This window comes from Oryzias latipes, chromosome 6, assembly GCF_053564925.1.
Source record: "Oryzias latipes strain Hd-rR chromosome 6, Olatipes_Hd-rR_3.1".
In the NCBI taxonomy this organism is placed as follows: domain Eukaryota; kingdom Metazoa; phylum Chordata; class Actinopteri; order Beloniformes; family Adrianichthyidae; genus Oryzias; species Oryzias latipes.
Window position 1 is genome coordinate 32820604 of NC_136242.1, and position 18576 is coordinate 32839179.

The window sequence follows — 18576 nt, forward strand, 5'->3', positions numbered from 1 at the left end:
AGAAGATGTTGGAAACGCTAATAATTGGAACCTCCCCCTCTGTGATCAGCCAGCCAAATGCAGCATCACAGGCGGGGACCGCTCCACCACAGCTGAGCAGTGATGCGGGTCCCCATCCAGAGCTGCAGCGGCTGAACAGCAGCCGACCCAGAGGGAGGGGTCCCAACTGAGGAAGGCGTATCCGTCACATATTATTATATAGTTCTCATTTTGCTTTAACTAATATTTGCTTCTGTTTGGATTTTAACGTTTCATTCATTTTTTTAATATTCATTCAGTCTAATGGGAAGCAGTTCTGTGTTCTTTAAACTGCTGTCCCCAATGTTTTTATGTATTTTGAGAAAGCAAACATGAATTTTTCTCATATGACAGAAATTCACACGAATGGAATAAATTAAATTTTAATTTACAGATTTGATGTTGATTTCAGAATTTTCTGAAAAAGTTGACTTAAAAACTTTAAACAAACCAAATTTGGCAAATGTCACCACATCAGACAAACATAGCTGGTATGAGAAATTAATTTTATTTGTCCTTATTTTGAATCACATTTCTGAGACTTTTGGTCACAGAATTCAAGGATCCTTGTTTTACATTTTTGTATATCTCATGATGATGCCTCTGGACCATTAATCTGTTCCTCCTGGAAATCCATTTACTTCTGTTTGATGTTGAATGAATGACGTTGAAAGTGACACACCCAGAATAACCTGGCCCCTCCCCTTTATGCTGGTCATCGATCAGGTCAGACACTCCTGTAGGATTATTTTTTTTATTTCATTAAAATTAGGACGGTGCATATTCATCAATGTTTAAAAACAAACATTTCTTTAGCTTGGTTCCTACAGAAATGGATTTCATTCATAATATTTTCTACATTTCTACACTGGAGGGGGGAAAAAAGATCATGAATGAGATGAAACTTCATTTATGTTGAACATCAGGGGAACAAGCTGATGGACTGGTGATATGAATTATTCTATCAAATAAGACTCATCTGAGGTTCCAGATTTTGGTTGGTTGTATAGAATAAAACATTAGGTTTCCTCCGATCTGATGGTTGCGAGTCGGCAGTTCTTCCTCCACGTTCTGAATGAAAATGTGAAAACGAGGTCTGATGGCCGCCAACAGGAAAGGACCAGAGCAGCGTTTTTATTGTTGCTCCTTCATTTGTCTGCACAAAGCGAAGCGTCTCGGCTGCAAACGTGTCACAGTAAATCTTCAGCAGAACAAGTCCTCAGGGCTTTGGGGGGGTTGGGGTTGGTTCGGTCTGATGATCAGCAGCACCAACAGTTACAGGTCGGCTGTAACTCACAGGAAAGCATCTCCCCTATGAATCACAGTCTTGTCTTTATTTAGTCATCAATCAGATTCTATAGGAAGTTTGGAAAACTACAGGACTCTCCCCACCACATCCGACTCATTCTTGACGCATATAAAGTTATCCATATGTGTTTGAAAATCCATCCGTTACTTTGTCAAAGCGGCTGCACCGACGGCTAAGTTGAAACCCACAAGCTAGCAAAGTTAGCAAAAAAAAAAAAGAAAGTGAAACAGAAGAAGAGCCTTGGACTTACATGGACTTCATAATAAAAGAAATGCGCATTTAACAAACACAAACCAGGAGTCTTTGCTCCAAATATGGATTTACTGTGACAGTTGTTCTCCCAGACCATAATAATGCAGAGCATTCATCTACCAGCTGTCTAATGTTATGAAGTTGTTAAAATGGTGGATTCACGTCTATCATTATATTAAGAAAATACCAAAATATTCATGTGTCCCACCATAAAAGTTGGACGAGGATGAAGTTGGTGTCTGATTTTAAACTTCCACTTTGACAGTTACGGGTTAAGGGAGAGGTCTGGATCAAGTTTCAATGGTTCCAATGTGAAATCCAGTCTAGAAATCAAGTTTAAAGCAGATGAAGATATTTTACAGAGGACAAAGACAAAGTTAACCCTCAAAAGTTAAACTGGACGCTAAAAGAAAAATCCGACGGCCACTTCAGCCTCGTACATCTGATCAATGCACATATTGTCTGACATAAAACCGGTCCGTTCTGAAAAAGTTCAGGGATCACCGCTGTAGATTACTGTTCATTATCTGCATGTGGACAACTTTGTATTTTGGAGTGAAGCAATAATATTTCATGTCATGAATACATTTTGACATGTGTTGCAAAGACTCAGATAAACCTTTTGTTTTACTGATTAACAATGAATGAGGAAAAATGCAGTTTTTAACTTAAATTTCTTCATATGTGGTTTCCATCATCAGAAAAATTCCACAAGAACAAGTTAAGAACAACAAAAACAGGATTTCCATTGGAGTGGGTCTTTCAAAGAATCAGACAAGTTCTGAATGTAGCTATTTGAGGATCAATGAATGTAACGGTCAAAAGGTTCAACCTAAAATAGTTTGATTATTTCCCAGCTGTGTTCATAGACACACACATTAATGTAAAAGAACCAAAGCAACACTTGAGGGTTTTTCTTCTTATGCCTGAATGAAGTCGAGGCCACAATAGATTTTCAGTGATGCCTTCTGCATCCTGACATCCAAAGATGGGCTCTGGTGCTTTTTCTCAAAAATTCATCAATCGCTCTGACAGCTCGCTGACCCCCCCCTCCCACACATCGAACACCTGCTAACTCCCCCAGAAGAAAAAAAGGGCGTTTTCTTCCCTTGCAAACGAACACGATTGCAGTTTTTCACGTCACCCACAGCGTTTTACGTGGTGGATTAGGTCACATCACAGAACGTTTAGTTCCGATGCGCCGTAGTGGGGAGCTTGTTGAACACACCAACCATGTGCTTTTGTCCCAGCTCCTTTATTTCTCTTCTGTGGTGCTGATTGGACATGTATGAGGGGCAATGAGGCTGTGGACGATGCGCCCATCATTAACGCCCGCTGCATCGCATGCAGGGCACGGTGGCGCGACTGACAGATGAAAGTGAGCCTTATTAGCCTCGCACTGGGCTTTGCGGATAAACGTTGCCTGATTGAGCGCGGCCGTCGGAGCTGGTCGTGTTTAGCACCCCGCAGTCAAATGCCGCTGTCAGAAGATCAGCAGTTTCCTACGGTGTTTGAATGCACCATGGTGATGCTGAAGGCCTCAAACCGCAGTGGCTGCTCTTTGAATTCAGACCCCAAACTTTTCTGTCATCAGGACATGATTGTTGATGAATAGAACAAAAAAAATCTCATTGCAATCCTAAAAGAAGGAGTTCACTTCTTCTTGGAAGAAACATCAGAGTTTGCGGAGTTTCTTAAGCCTCAGAGCTGCAGCTGCACGCCGCTTCATCCTCATATTCCGTAGAGACTAAACTTGCTTAATTATGACTATCAAACTTCCACAGCCTTGTTGCTCACGTATGAAAAGTGGCTTCAAAGACAGAACTTTGTGTTGCCAACTCATTACCAGCAGCTCCATGGAGCACTCTGCAGGGTAACTGTCTGCACTGCGAATGCCTCCATCCGAGCCCCCACAGTTAATTGTCTGCTGTGTGTTTTGGCTTGGAGGAGGTGAGGTGAAGGAGCAGAGGGAGACCCACACGCTGAGGCTGCACATGATTATTTATACACACAAAACCCAACTTTTTTTCATAAACATCCCACATCTTTTCGGTGTTTTTTTATGGACTCATTTCTGAAAAAGAAGGCGTTTGTTTTTGTGATGAAAACAAACGCGGTGATTTTAAATCCATTAGGCTTCCAGTGATGATCAAATTCATCCAAGAAAATGAGATGATTTAATTCTCAGAGATCCAGTCATCAACAGACCCTGAAGACATACACATCACCTCACAAAAGTCTATTTCTGGGAGTCTTTTTCCATGATGTCAAAGCTCAAATAACGAAAAGTGAGAGCAAGAGAACGATGGAGTGTCACTCTGTGAAGAATGAACTCCCTGTAGCCCCGCCTCCTCCACTTTTAACTCCACGACTGGTCTTTTTTTTTTCTTTTTTTTTTTTAACTTGTCCTGTCCAACAGCTAGGCAAACAGATGAGAGCTGAGGGCCTCTTGTGTTGGACATATTTTATTTTAACGAGAGGGGTTATTCATCTTCAGACAAACCAAAGGTATTTCTGAATAAACCCCTTTTGTAATTGAGGCCAAAATTTATTAATTTCAATCATGTTTGAAAATCTTTGGTGTTGGACCGGACGGAAAAGGAAAGAGGGGAAGAAGAGAGAGGGACGTTAGAGAGAGGGGGGGGTAGGAGGGTGATAATAGGAGGGGAAGGGGGGTAAGACCATGAAGCAGCATAGAGCAGACAGGTTTACTGGTTGTTTATCGTTACGGTACGGTTCAAATGTAGTACAAAAAGGGCGGGGCCTGTTCACACACACTCAAATATTATCAACACACCTGCTAGCCGCAAAAATGTCCACATGTCAACATGCACACAAAACAGATAGTGTTCACGAACGCATACCTATGCCTTTAAACCAACTAGTGTGAAATCTTTCATTCATTCAATCATGCAAACTATTAGTGCAAAGGTGAGCTAACACCTGTGCTCAGGTGAGTGTTTATGTTCTTCTAAAATGGATGGTGGAATGTGAAAAGAAGGAGGAGGAGCGCCCAGCCACCCCCACACCCATACCCCCGCCGCAGCAGCAGCGGCAGCCGGAATTCCCCCAACGCCACACGGGAACAGGCAGGGAACAACCGCCCCCCGGGCGACCAAGACCGCCACCCAGGCCAGGGCCAGCCGGACCGCCGCGAGGCCCCCAGAGCCAGAGAGCAGGGAGGCGCAGAGGGAAAGAGAGCGCCGCCCCAGCCCAGCCAGGAAAGCAGCCCCCCGCCGCGCCGGAAGAGCCCAACGCAGGGCCCCACCGGAGAGGGACGCCCACAGCCCCAGACGAGCACCCCACCACCACCCAGGAGTTCCGGGCATCCCCCCGCCCCGACCCCAGGTACGAGCCAGGACCCCCCAAGGGAGACCCGCTCCGCACTCCAGGCAGCCACCCACCCGGCCCACGGTTGGTCCAGGTAGGAGCAAGGCAGGGGCCCGCCGCCCCCGCCCAGGAGGGGGGAACCCCGGGGAAAAAAGGGCGGCCCACAAGGGATGTTATAAATATGGCCCGACCAGGCTCGGCCATGTTGGAAGTTTGGCGGGGCCCAGCGCCCAGGGGCAAGGACCAGGACCCACCCCCCAGGGACACGAACACCCCCGGCTCAGGTGTAATATGAACCCCCCCACCGTGCGGAGAGAGCACCGCCGGGCCCAGGGAGCCGGCACCCAAGGGACACGGCCGCCATCGCCAAGGGGCCCACACCCCCCACCAGGGAAGGGGTAGGGGACAGATGGACCCAGGTCCCACCTTCCTTGTAAAATGTGTGTGCGTGTATGGGTGTTTGAGAGGGTGTTTGTGTGCATGTGTGTGTGTTTATGTTTGAATGTATATATTGAAGGGGGAGGGGTGTGTGTACTAAGGGGGGTGCAGTTCAAATTGGCGAGTAGGGCACTAAGGGGACATCTCCTGATTACTCACAGTGATGTCCCCTCACCCTCCACACCAAGGGGCCCTAAATGTCTAAGGTGCGGTTAAAATTGGCGGGTAGGGTGCCAGGAGGACATCAGCTGCTTGCTTGCAGTGATGTCCAAGCACCCCCCCTACCAAGGACCCTACATGTCTAAGGTGCAAATAAAACCGAAAGAGGGGGGGCCCACTCCATACGGCAACCATAGGAGGGGGGCCACTCCCAAGTAGCCCCCCCCCAAGGCGCATCGCAGGCTAGACCCCCCACCCCCTCACCCTAATATGAGGTTATATAAGGAAGGGGGTAAGTTGGGGACAGCTGGTAGACTGTCCCCCGGTGGTCAAACAGCCGTCCCCCAGCCCACCCCCAGCAAAGGGGCCAGGGCCACCCAGCCCAGGGGCCCACCCCCGGAGGCGCCGACACCCCAGGCCCGGCACCACCCACCCCACACAGAGAGAGAGGAGCCAGAAAGCGTCGCCCCCCCCCGGAGCAAGCCCAGGCCCCCACCCCCAGACGCCGGCCCTAGAAGAGCTCTGGTCAGGCCTCGACGGGACCGAGGAGGCCAACCGGCCGAGGCAACCACTGATTGCCTCAGCGGAGACCCCGACCCGCTAGCCCGCCCGACCCGTACTAATAATGGCCCCCCCTCCCCCCCAGAACGCCCCCCCACAGGACAGGGCCGACAAGCCCCCCACCCCACCCCACCCCAGACCCCGCAGCCGAAGCGGGCGACACCCAGAGCGACCGGGGGCCCCGAGAGGGTTGTCCCGTCCCGCCCCAGAGCCAGGGAAGGGCCGATCCCAGCCCCAGGTGCAGATGGGCAGCCCATCCGGCGCCGCTGGGCCCCCCCCACCCGAGCAGGGCCCCCCGCCAACCCCCCCCAGCACAGGCAAAGGGACCACCCCCCCCAAGCCAAGCCAGACCACCACCCCACCCCCCCACCACGCACCCCCACACCCAAGCCCAGAGGACCACGCAGCGCCCCAGCCCGCCCCACCCAGGCACCGGACCCGACCCCCCGACCAACGGAGCCCCCCACCGCCCCCGCCAGGCACCGGAAGCCCCGACCCCCACCCCAAACCACGGCAGAAGGGCAAGGAGCAGCGACGACCAAGCCCCCCACCCCCTAAGTCATGGAGTCAACCACAGGAGACCAGAGAGACTGAATTCTTTCAAAGTTACTTGAGCTTTGGGCTGACATTTTTTCCAAGCTGATATGATCAAACAGCAGATTTCTGTGTTGACTTATGTTTATATTTTTCTTGTTTTTCCAATTTATTAAAATAGTTTTTTTGGCAATACAAAGAGTTATGAAAATGATAGAAGCTAATCCTTCTTCTATATCGATGGCACTCATGTCACCAAGCACACAAAGTGACGGTGAGGCAGTGATTGAAACCTTAAGCCAGACTGATAAATCGGCACATACCTGCTGCCAGAGAGCCTGGACAGGCGTGCAGAACCACAGTGCGTGCATGTAGCTGTCGGGTAGATTATTATCACAGTGCTCGCAAATGTCTGAGTTACTGAGACCCATCTTGAACATCCTCTGTCCAGTGTAGTAAATTCTGTGAAGAGTTTTGAGATGGATTAGCTGCAGATTTGGACTTTTTGTCAGTTTAAAGGTGTTTAGACAAAGTTCTGACCAGAAGCTTTCATCTGTGCTGATGCTCAAATCTGCATCCCATTTTTTTGTTGGAAGGGCAATATTGTTATCTAAATTACATAAAAGTTTGTATATTTTGGAGAGAGTTCTATTCATTGAAAAATTAATCAGAGTGGTAACTACATCTGGTAGCTTTAAATCGTCGTCTTTAATTTTATACTTTTTAGTAATACTTGATTTAAGTTGCTGATATTCCAAGAAGTTATTTATTCCATGTTTGTCTTGAAGTTCCTGGGGGGTTATGAATCTTCTATCAGTAATTACGTGCTCTAGTTGTTTTATGCCCTCTGCTTGCCAAGCTGGGAAGTGAATCATTTTTTTGTTAATAAGGATGTCCGGGTTGTTCCAGATGGGTGTCATTTTGCACGGTTGAATTGATGATTTTGATATTTTGAGAAATTCCCACCAGGCTGTTAAGGTGGCATTTATATTAATGCTTTTGAAACAATCCTGTTTTTTTAACTGTTTGGCTAATAAATGGTAGCTGTGACAGGTTGATCTTTCCACATAACGCCTGTTCCAAGTCTAACCATGAGTTGGTTTCTGGATTATTTTTTAACCATTTTAAGATGTATTGTAATCTATTTGCAAGAAAGTATTTGTGGAAGTTAGGTAATTCTAATCCTCCACAGTTTTTTGCAGATTTTAAAGTTTTTAGACTAATTCTTGCAGGTTTGTTGTTCCATAGAAAGCTTGATATGGATGAGTCTAATGTTTTGAACCATTTTAATGGCGGTTGTGTGGGAATCATTGAGAAGAGATAATTAACCTTGGGTAAGATTTTCATTTTAACCGTGGCTACCTTGCCCATAAGGGACAAAGGCAGGTTGGTCCAGCGTGTTAGATCGTCCTGTATGCTTTTCAGTAATGGGGTGTGGTTTAGCTGCACCAGTTCTGATAGTTTGGGGGAAAAGTAGATACCCAGATATTTGATATTTCCTGTTTTAACTGGAATTGTGAGTCTTTGTTCCATATTCCTGTTGAGTGGTAATAAAACAGACTTATTCCAATTAATGGAATAGTCTGATATGGAGGAGAATTCATTTATGATCATTGCTGTTTCATTTACAGAATGTAAATTCCTTAAAAACAGTAATATTGGTCTTTTTTATTTTAAACGACGCTGCTTTAATTACGGCTAATTACCTGGATCAGGTGTTTCCAGCCAACGGGAAGCTCCAGGAGCCTTTAGAAAAGACGCCGCTTTGAGGGAATGTGTTGGGTGGTATTTGATTTTTTTTCCAGTTTCTTTTTTTTGGGGGGGGGTGATTAATTCATTCATCACTCAAGGAAAAACTCACAAAAAAATATTGCCTGAAAAAACATACAAATTATCTGGTTTGTGTTATGAGCCACATTTTTTTTTTAAATATTTGTCTGCTACAGATTTTTACGGTCATGCCTAAGTTTTCCCATGATGATGTTTTAAATATATCCCACCCCCCCTCAACCCCTATGTTTGGTTTAACCCAAACCTGTTTTGAGTTGCACTAATCATCCGATCTGTTCCTGCAATCTGCGTGTGGTTTGAACCATCATCGCCGCTCTGAGCACACAGTACACACCCCTGACGTCCAGCTCTCCATCACTGGTTACTAATGAACACAAGCCAATCACACTAATAGTTAAGGAGAGGCTGTTTCACCCCACGTACCTCCAGTTTTTTGAAAATGGAAAGTATCACAGGAGCTTGCAAACACGAATCCTTCGGTGGGTCTCATGGATTTGACCTGTGGACCATTTCTTGGTTTTACTTTGCTCTTATTTACGTGCAACTAAGCACAAAATTTACTTCTTGGTTGTATTAGAAGTCAATTTTGTGTCTTATATTATCAGACACGGGTTGTGTTTTCACAGACCTGACACGTTTCGACGGGCGCACTTCCGTCTTCGTTGTCATCAATAGTGTGTGACGTATAAAAAAAACACACAACCCATGTCTGAAAACATAAGAACCAAGAAGTAGGTTAATAATCACACACTATGAACTTTACTGCACTAAGCACAAAATTGCTCTTGTGTGGCCAGGATATGCATTGCTGCATTGCCTGCACGTATTTTAAGTGCATCCAAGGCTAAATGTTGCTATTGGTCGCACATATTGACCTAACGCTAACCTGACCCTTCCTCCGGGTCCGTGCAGTCCGTGCACTGGCTGCACATATTTAGAAAACTACCTGCAAATGTTGTCTTTCTTTACTTTGTCACTGTCACACAACACTCCTGACACTTTCCTCCACCCGCTCCAACCTGCCTGCACTCGCCTCTTCACCTCTTTTTTTTTTTTTTTTTTTTTTTTTTTTTTTTTTTTTCTCCTCCCCCTGCAAAAGAGTGCAGACGCTTTTTCCCCTGCTCCTGCCGCTTCCTGCTTTATTTGCTTTTTAATCATTTAATTAATCATTTTTAATTATTTTACCTCATCCACAACTCCTGGAATATCAGACTGGTCATCCTTTTTTGTGACTTCCACCTATACAAATCAATATTTTTACGTCTGACAAGCCAGCGACATGTCCGGAGGAGGAAGAAAAACAAACTCCCACTGTGAACGCTGTCGGATCTACCAACAAGAAATAAAAGAGCTACAAACACGGATATTTACTTTGGAAACTGAAAATGGACTTCACAAGACCCTTCCAGTGACATCGGGTGGTAAGAAGCCCACTCTTACTACAAATGAGAAGAATAACAGTGACATAGACCTGAGTGATGTTGTGTCTTTTCCGAAACTTTGTGCGGAGGAACTCTGTGTTAAGCCAAAGCGAAAAGATGACAAAACATCCGAAATAAAGCTCACAAACAGATTTTTACCCCTAACACAATGTGATATTGAAGAACACAGTGAAATTGGACCACAGAATAGGAGTCATAATGTTGGAAACAAAGAACACGCAGAAAGAAAATCTGTGCCAAACGTCAAGGTCAGAGATACGCTGCTGCTTGGAGATGGCGCTATCAGTGGAGTCAGCCACAGAAGAATGCAAACTTTATGTTGCCCAAGTTCTACTGTTCCAGTGATTACAGGACTCTTATCTAAAGTCTTGTACCAAGGAGTTAAACGAATAATCATCCATGTAGGTGCTGTCGATATCAAAAAAGAACAATCTGAACGTCTGAAAAAAGACTTCATCAAGTTATTTGAAGAGATCGACAAAGTAGAGGTTGAAGCCTTCATCAGTGGACCTCTTCCTAACATCGATGGGGTGTCACTCAAGTTCAGCCGTCTGTTTCAGCTGAACAATTGGCTCTCCAGAGAGTGTGCTTCCAGAGGATTCCATTACATTGAGAACTTCAATACATTCTGGAAACGAAAGGACCTATTCATGGGAAGAGGCCCACACCTGAACAGAGGTGGAGCAAGAGAGTTAGTAAAGAACCTCCTCCACGCTCTGGGGCATAGAGGCCAAGGCCCTGAAAAGGCAGTAAGGAAGGACCGAGCCAGTGTCCCAGGAACCACAGCACAACGGCAACAACAACTACCTCCACTACCACCATCGGTCAAAGACTTGGATCCGGCAGCACCAGCACCACAACCACCTCCATCTAAGGACTCAGCTGCACCAGCATCACAACAACCACCGCCAGCTAAGGACCCAACCGCAGAACCACAACAACAACCACCAGATTTGGCCCCAGAAATACCACCATCTGACCAGCTCTGGGCGCCCCCTGCTACATCTACTCCCAGTGAAGACTCACTTTCCTTTTCATCCCCCCCACTTTCACCCATGGCCCTACCTAGCCATTTTGATAGCCTGATTAAGTCAGGAATTAAGATGGCTCCCCTAACACCTGTGAGCCTCACACCACACAGGAGCTCTCCTACCCCTCCAGCGCCCCCTCCACATCCTTCACCCAAAGTCCCTCCAACACGTCCTTCATCCAAAGCCCCTCCAACACGCCCCCTCCGTCGTTCACCCAAATCCCGTCCAGCTCCCGCTCCTCCTGCTCAATCACCCAAACTACCCTCAACTCGACCTCCCCTGCGCGCCTCTAGACGTGCTATCCCCCAGAGCTAGGATGAAACGGGCCCCCAGTGTCCTAGGAAAGGTTATGTCAAACTGGGGCCCTGTGATGAACAGCTTCCTTCTGGTGCTATACCTGTAGTTGCACCACGTAGAATGCAAAAAAGGGCAGTTAGACTGTCCAATCACAGAAATCTAGTTGATATCCCTTGCAAGAAGGTTTTGACCAGTCCCAAGGAAACTAATCTTAAACTTGCTGCACTCAGTGTCAGATCTTTATGCAACAAATCATTTTTAATCAATAATCTTATCTCTTCTTTTAATCTTGATTTTATGTTTTTAACTGAAACATGGCTTGACAAAAACACAGGAAACATAGTTTTAGTTGAATCAACTCCCCCAAACTACAAACATGAATCGGAAATACGAGAAAATAAAAAGGGTGGAGGCGTTTCTGCACTGTTTAGAGATAATATTGCAACCCGCAGACTATCATTTGGTGTGTTTTCATCATTTGAGTATGTGTCCTTTAAGATTGAGTTAAAACAAACTCCTCCCTTACTCTGCATAGTCATGTACAAACCTCCTCAGCACAGCCAAAGTTTCATTGATGATTTCACTGAAATGCTCTCAGTTGTGTGCACAGACTTTGATGGTCTAGTCATTACAGGTGATTTTAATGTTCATGTTGACAATGTCAATGACAAAAATGCAAAAGAGCTCAATGGTGTCCTTGAAACCTTTGATCTAATTCAGCATGTGAGTTGCCCCACCCACAACAGAGGGCACACTCTGGACCTGCTCATCACAAAGGGGGTTAATATTCACAATGTCAGTGTGGTTGATGTCGCCCTCTCTGATCATTTCTGTGTATTCTTTGACCTGTCTGTTTCTCCCAAACCACCGCCTGGCCCTGCAGTTGTCCAAAGGAGACAAATAAATGAGAGCACTAGGGCACAGTTTGTAGAAATGATTAACCCTGAAAACGTCTCTGGTGCCAATGTTGATGAAATGCTGAATTCTGTTACTTCTAGCATCTTGAATGTTCTGGATGCCATTGCCCCTATGAAGGTTAAATTGAGAAAACATAGACAGAAAGCTCCCTGGAGGAACGATGATCTAGTCAGGGCACAGAAACAACAGTGCCGCAGAGCTGAACGACAGTGGCGCAAGTCAAAACTCCAGGTTCATTATGAAATGTATAAGGGGGAGTTGTACGCTTACAACCAGATCTTATGCAGAACAAGGGAAAGGTACTTCTCTGAAATCATTGGAAGTTGCACCAGCAACTCTCGTGTCCTGTTCACAACAGTTAACAGATTAACTAACCCTCCAACCCAGCTACCAATAGAACTAGTTTGCACACCTAAATGTAATGAGTTTGCTGTATTTTTTAATGACAAGGTTCAGGGCATTAAAAAAGCCATCAACTCCACAACACATATAACTATCGAACGGCCACCTACTCACTCTAAGCTGACTCACTTTGTACCTGTCACTGACCAAACTGTCCAAGAGACCATCACCCGTCTGAGCTTGTCTACATGCTGCCTTGATGTGTTACCCACTAGATTTCTAAAGTCTGTCCTGAACAGTGTGTTGCCATCAATTACTCAAATAGTTAACATGTCTCTTCAATCTGGAATATTTCCAGAGGCCTTAAAAACTGCAGTCATTAAACCTCTCTTGAAGAAGAGCGGTCTTGATCCCACTGTACTGAATAATTACAGACCTATCTCTAATCTGCCATTTTTAGGAAAAGTCCTTGAAAAAGTTGTCTACCAACAGCTCGCTGATTTTCTCTTATTAAACAATTCATTTGATGTTTTCCAGTCAGGTTTTAGACCCCATCATAGCACAGAAACTGCTCTTATCAAGGTAACCAACGACATCCGCCTGAACACTGATGATGGCAAAGTCACTGTCTTAATCCTGCTAGACCTGAGTGCTGCCTTTGATACTGTTGATCATGGGATCCTTTTGCACAGACTCCAAGACTGGGTTGGCATCTCTGGATCTGCCCTAAGTTGGCTCAAGTCTTATCTAGAAGACAGGAAATATTTTGTTGAAATTGGGAGTTGTGTCTCAGACTACATGGCCTTGACTTGTGGTGTGCCCCAGGGATCGATCCTGGGACCCCTTCTGTTCAACCTCTACATGCTGCCACTAGGGCAGTTAATACGCAGTAATAACATATCTTATCACAACTATGCAGATGATACTCAGATCTATGTGTCACTGACAACAGGTGAATATGGGCCGGTGGATTCACTCAGCCACTGCCTCCAACAGATCAGTGCGTGGATGCAGAACAACTTTCTACAGCTAAACTCAAACAAGACCGAAGTTATTGTTTTTGGCCCACAGAAACAAAGAGAAATTGTCAGCAGCTACCTTCATTCTCTGTCTCTTAAACCCTCAAATCAAGTCAGAAATCTAGGGGTAATCATGGACTCTGACCTGAACTTTAACAGCCATATCAAGTCAGTAACATCAGCGGCATTTTACCATCTGAAAAACATTGCCAAAATCAAAAACATAGTGTCAAAACCAGACCTGGAGATACTTATTCATGCATTTGTCTCCAGCAGGTTAGACTACTGTAACGGCCTGCTCACCGGCCTCTCCAAGCGAGCTGTAAAACAGCTTCAGTACATCCAGAATGCTGCTGCTCGAGTCCTGACCAGAACCAGGAAGTATGATCACATTAGTCCTGTGCTCAGGTCTTTGCACTGGCTCCCTGTACCTCAAAGAATAGACTTCAAAGCAGCTCTGCTTGTGTACAAGTCTCTCCATGGCCACGCACCAAAGTACATCTCTGACATGTTAGTGCCATATGAACCATCTCGTACTCTGAGGACCTCAGGGGCCGGCCTCCTGTTGATTCCCAGAGTCAGAACTAAACAAGGGGAATCAGCGTTTCAATATTCTGCAGCTAAAATCTGGAACAGCCTCCCTAAAGTCGGAAGACAGGCCTCTTCTGTGTTCATGTTCAAATCTAGACTTAAAACATTTCTGTTTAGCCGTGTATATGACTGAAAGGTCCTATCTGCACTTTTCTTTCCTTTCCTTCCTTTATTTTTAAATCATTTTTCAAATTTTTTCTTTTCTTTTAAAGTAAATTTTACGTTGATTTCAATGATGTATTGTGATTTTAATGCATTTTTCTGTTTTGTGAAGCACCTTGAATTACTTTGTGTACGAATTGTGCTATACAAATAAACTTGCCTTGCCTTTTCCACACTCCCCATCACACTGAACTGTTGACCCCAAGTACTTAAACTCCTGCACCTTCTTCACCTCAGCCCCCTGTAACCTAACGCTTCTACCTTGATCCCTCTCGTTCAGACACATGTATTCTGTCTTACTACGACTGACCTTCATGCCTCTTCTTTCCAGAGCAAACCTCCACCTCTCTAGCTGTTCCTCCACCTGCTCTCTACTCTCACTGCAAATTACAATGTCATCCGCAAACATCATTGTCCAGGGAGATTCCTGTCTTACCTCGTCTGTCAGCCTGTCCATCAGCATAGCAAACAAAAAAGGACTCAAAGCTGATCCTTGGTGTAGTCCCACCTCCACTTTGAACTCCTCTGTCTGACCTACAGCACATCTCACCACCGTCATACTTCTCTCATACATGTCCTGAACTACTCTGACATACTTCTCTGCCACTCCAGACGACCTCATACAGTACCACAGCTCCTCCCTCGGCACCCTGTCATACGCCTTCTCTAAATCTACGAACACACAATGCAGCTCCTTCTGACCTTCTCTGTACTTTTCCATCAACATTCTCAAAGCAAAAATGGCATCAGTGGTGCTCTTACGGGGCATGAAACCATACTGCTGCTCACAAATCTCCACCTTCTTCCTAAGCCTGGCTTCCACTACTCTTTCCCACAGCTTCATTGTGTGGCTCATCAACTTTATTCCTCTATAGTTGCTGCAGTTCTGCATGTCACCCTTGTTCTTAAAGATCGGGACCAGAACGCTTCTCCTCCATTCCTCAGGCATCTTCTCACTCTCTAAAATCCTATTGAACAACCTCGTTAGAAATTCCACTGCTGTCTCTCCTAGGCACTTCCATACCTCCACAGGTACGTCATCAGGACCAACGGCCTTTCCGCTCTTCATCCTTTTCAGAGCCTTTCTAACCTCATCCTTTCCAATCTCTGCTACTTCCTGCTCCACAACAACCACATCTTCCTCCCTTCTTTCCCTGTCATTTTCCTCGTTCATCAGCTCCTCAAAATACTCCTTCCATCTTTTCTGTACACTCTCCTGGGTTGTTAGCACCTTTCCATCTCTGTCCTTAATATGTAAACTATTTGATTAACCAAATTCTATTTGACAATTATTATATTGAATTCAATGTACTGTAATTTACTGCGAAGTAATAATATGTCTATTTATGAATTAGAGTAATTATAAAGTCAAGAATACAGCATTATTATGTTTTTCTAATAAATTTATGAATACATGTATTTATCCCAATGAGATTTTATATTAATGGGTTTTTATTTTTAATGCCTTTTCCTCCGGGTTTTTTGAAGTTACTTAAGATAATACAATCGATTAATCAAAAAGAACAAACAGTAGAGCCTCAAAACATGATGGTACCTACCTTACAATAAGGCTTTAGATCAAAATGCCTTTAAACAAAGAAGACTCCCTTTAATACTCTTTTTTTTTCTATTATTTTCGATGCTAAACCATTGATATATATTTTTTTTGCTCAAATTCAGAGAAAAAATCATGATTTTTAGGTTCAATAGTCAAAAAACAAAGAAAATGAGGAAAAAAAGGGAAAACAACATGATTATTGGGAACTCTAATCTGGATTTTTTTGCTCTGGTCTCAGGTTTTCATTGCGAGTCACAGCAGGTTCAGGTTTCCAATCATCCACAGCTGTCTTGATTTGTGGTAATGGGCCTCATGTCTCGTATAAAAGAGTCCAGTTTTCAGTTGTTTGAGGTCAGGTCATCTGTTTTGTCACCTTTTTTTGGTTCTGCATGAGTCTAGTCATGGCAGTGACTCTGATCTCCTGCATATTGGGTCCAAGTCCAGCAGTTCCTGACATGTTCTCCATGTAAAACGCAGTAACTTTGACGCTGTGAAGACATCCGTCATCACAGCCACCTGTTCATTAGCATGTACCACTCCAGAAAGAGTGGGATCGCACATACTTCAACGTCTGATGGTTTCCATCTGCAGAAAAAGTGGGTTAATCACGGCAGGCCCCCATCAACCTAAAAAGCAAAACCCCGTCAGCCGGTTGTTCTGCTCGGCCTGCAGGACGAAGAGGGGCTGTGAAACGCCTCATTGCAGCTGAACCCTCATTCATCCTCCAGCACCGATTCGTTCTCATTAGCCCTCACACATGTGCAGAACATGACAGGTTGATTGAGATCGCCCCAAAAGTGCAGACCTGCAGTGTTTCTCTGCTGGCCAAGTTTCCATCAGAAACAACCACCGTCTCCTCTGCATTGATTAACCATCCGTGCAGAGGAGAGAAAACGCCAGTAAACACAGGAAAACGCACACAAAAAGAGAGTTTTGATGATTTAATGACTTTATTCAAATGCAAACGTTTGCTTTAAAAGAATGAAGAATGAGCGGTAAGCTGCTCTTGGGACATGGTGGGCTGACGGTCGGCTGAGAAATGTTTCTTCAAAAGAACAATTATTTCAACACGCTGCTGTTGTGTGGGTGATAATACACTTCTTGTTTGAAATAAAATACAAACATATCTAAACAGTTTTTGGGGCTTTTTGATAATGAACTTAAGATTTCCAAGACTCTAGACTTAGACTCTCATTTAACCCAATCAAGCACTGCACTGAGCTCTAGGGGTATTCCAGAAAGCAGGTTATGCTAGCTCCCTCGGTAAGTTTGAGGCTAAGGAAGTTGATAACCTCAGTTTTCGGTTCCAGAAATGGAGGTATGTTTTTAGGGTAGGTCAAGTTGCCATAGCAACTGTTGTTCTGAACATAACCTGGTCTGGAGCAGGTTTAGTTGAAGGTTAGTTTGTTTACAGAGAGGTGAAGCAGCATGGCGTGTCCATTTGAAGATGATTTAGTGGATGAAGAAGCTCAGATAATACTTTTTCTACCGTGAAAGGGTGATAAGACCACATATGGATGTTGGAAAAATAAACTTTTTACTTTGATCTAACTTAATGATTTGCTTCAGTTAAGATAATTAAAAATCTTTTTTTTGTTATGTCAGTTTAAAAATAACACGTAGTTTTCAGACAGTTGTTTTTCATTCAAATTAATTCAATTAAGTAGGTGTAACTTTCATGCTGCTGTTAGATCGGCACCGCAAGGGATTGTGGGATACCATTCCCTTTGCCTGTCTGGACGGATTTGGGTTTAAGTGTGGGTTTTTGACTAAATGTGTTTAGTTGTTTAGCTGTTTTACTGTGTTTTACCGTGTTATTTTGTCCTACTTTGCTCAAGTCTCTGCACCATGAGGGAGAGGGAGGGAGAGGATGATGAGTTTATATAGCACCCCTACAGTCAAGAAAATTACTGACATTGTTGGAAAATTCCTAAATGAATGTACATGCTAAGCACATGTTGTCTTGTTCTTTTTATTGTTATAAAAATGAGCATATCTGCCGGCTCAAATTAGACATATGAGAGTTCAAGAATTATAATTCTTTATGATGGAAAAAAGATTACTTGAATTGGAGTAATATGACATTTAATTAAATAAATATGTAAATTTGAGTTGTATAAACAACTATTGAGTTTTATAGACGTAAGAAATTAGGTTGAATAAATTTAACTCAATTACTTGTTACCAATAGAAGTAATTCATTTAAGGTGGCAAAATTGGATAAGTTATATATATACATATACATATATATGCGTCACAAGGAAAATGGAAATAAGATCAGAAACTTGTGCGTTTACTTTGTTCTTCTACTACAAGCAGAAACTGTTTCTGCTGATGATGCAGCCTTGTTTCTTTTTTGATGGACGTATAATCTTCATACGCCGTCATTAAAATCTCCGTTTCACTGAAGTATAGCGCTCTCTTTTTTTTCTCCACGCGTTTCCATGGTGACTCCAGAAATTGGCGATCCATTGAGAATGTCTTTATGTACTTGACATGCACGTGCTTTAACCCAGGGTTACCAAGTGGAGCGTAATTACGCCAACTCATATCCGGTCTTTTGGAACCGACATACTCAGAGTAAGCGAGTTCAGGCGGATCTCATCCAGAGTTCAGGGTTAAAGTCAGGGTAGTTTAAACATGCTTCCTGGAATACCCCCCTGGTCTGTTCAAAGTATTGTTTGTGCCACTCTGCCTTCCTTACTGAGCGTTGTATTTAGACCTGATCCTCCGTCTCCTCACCCTGTGTGTGACTTGGTTTGACTGCCCCGACTCTCTTCTATAGATCTTATGCCTGTTATCGACTCCTGCCTGCCTGAACCCG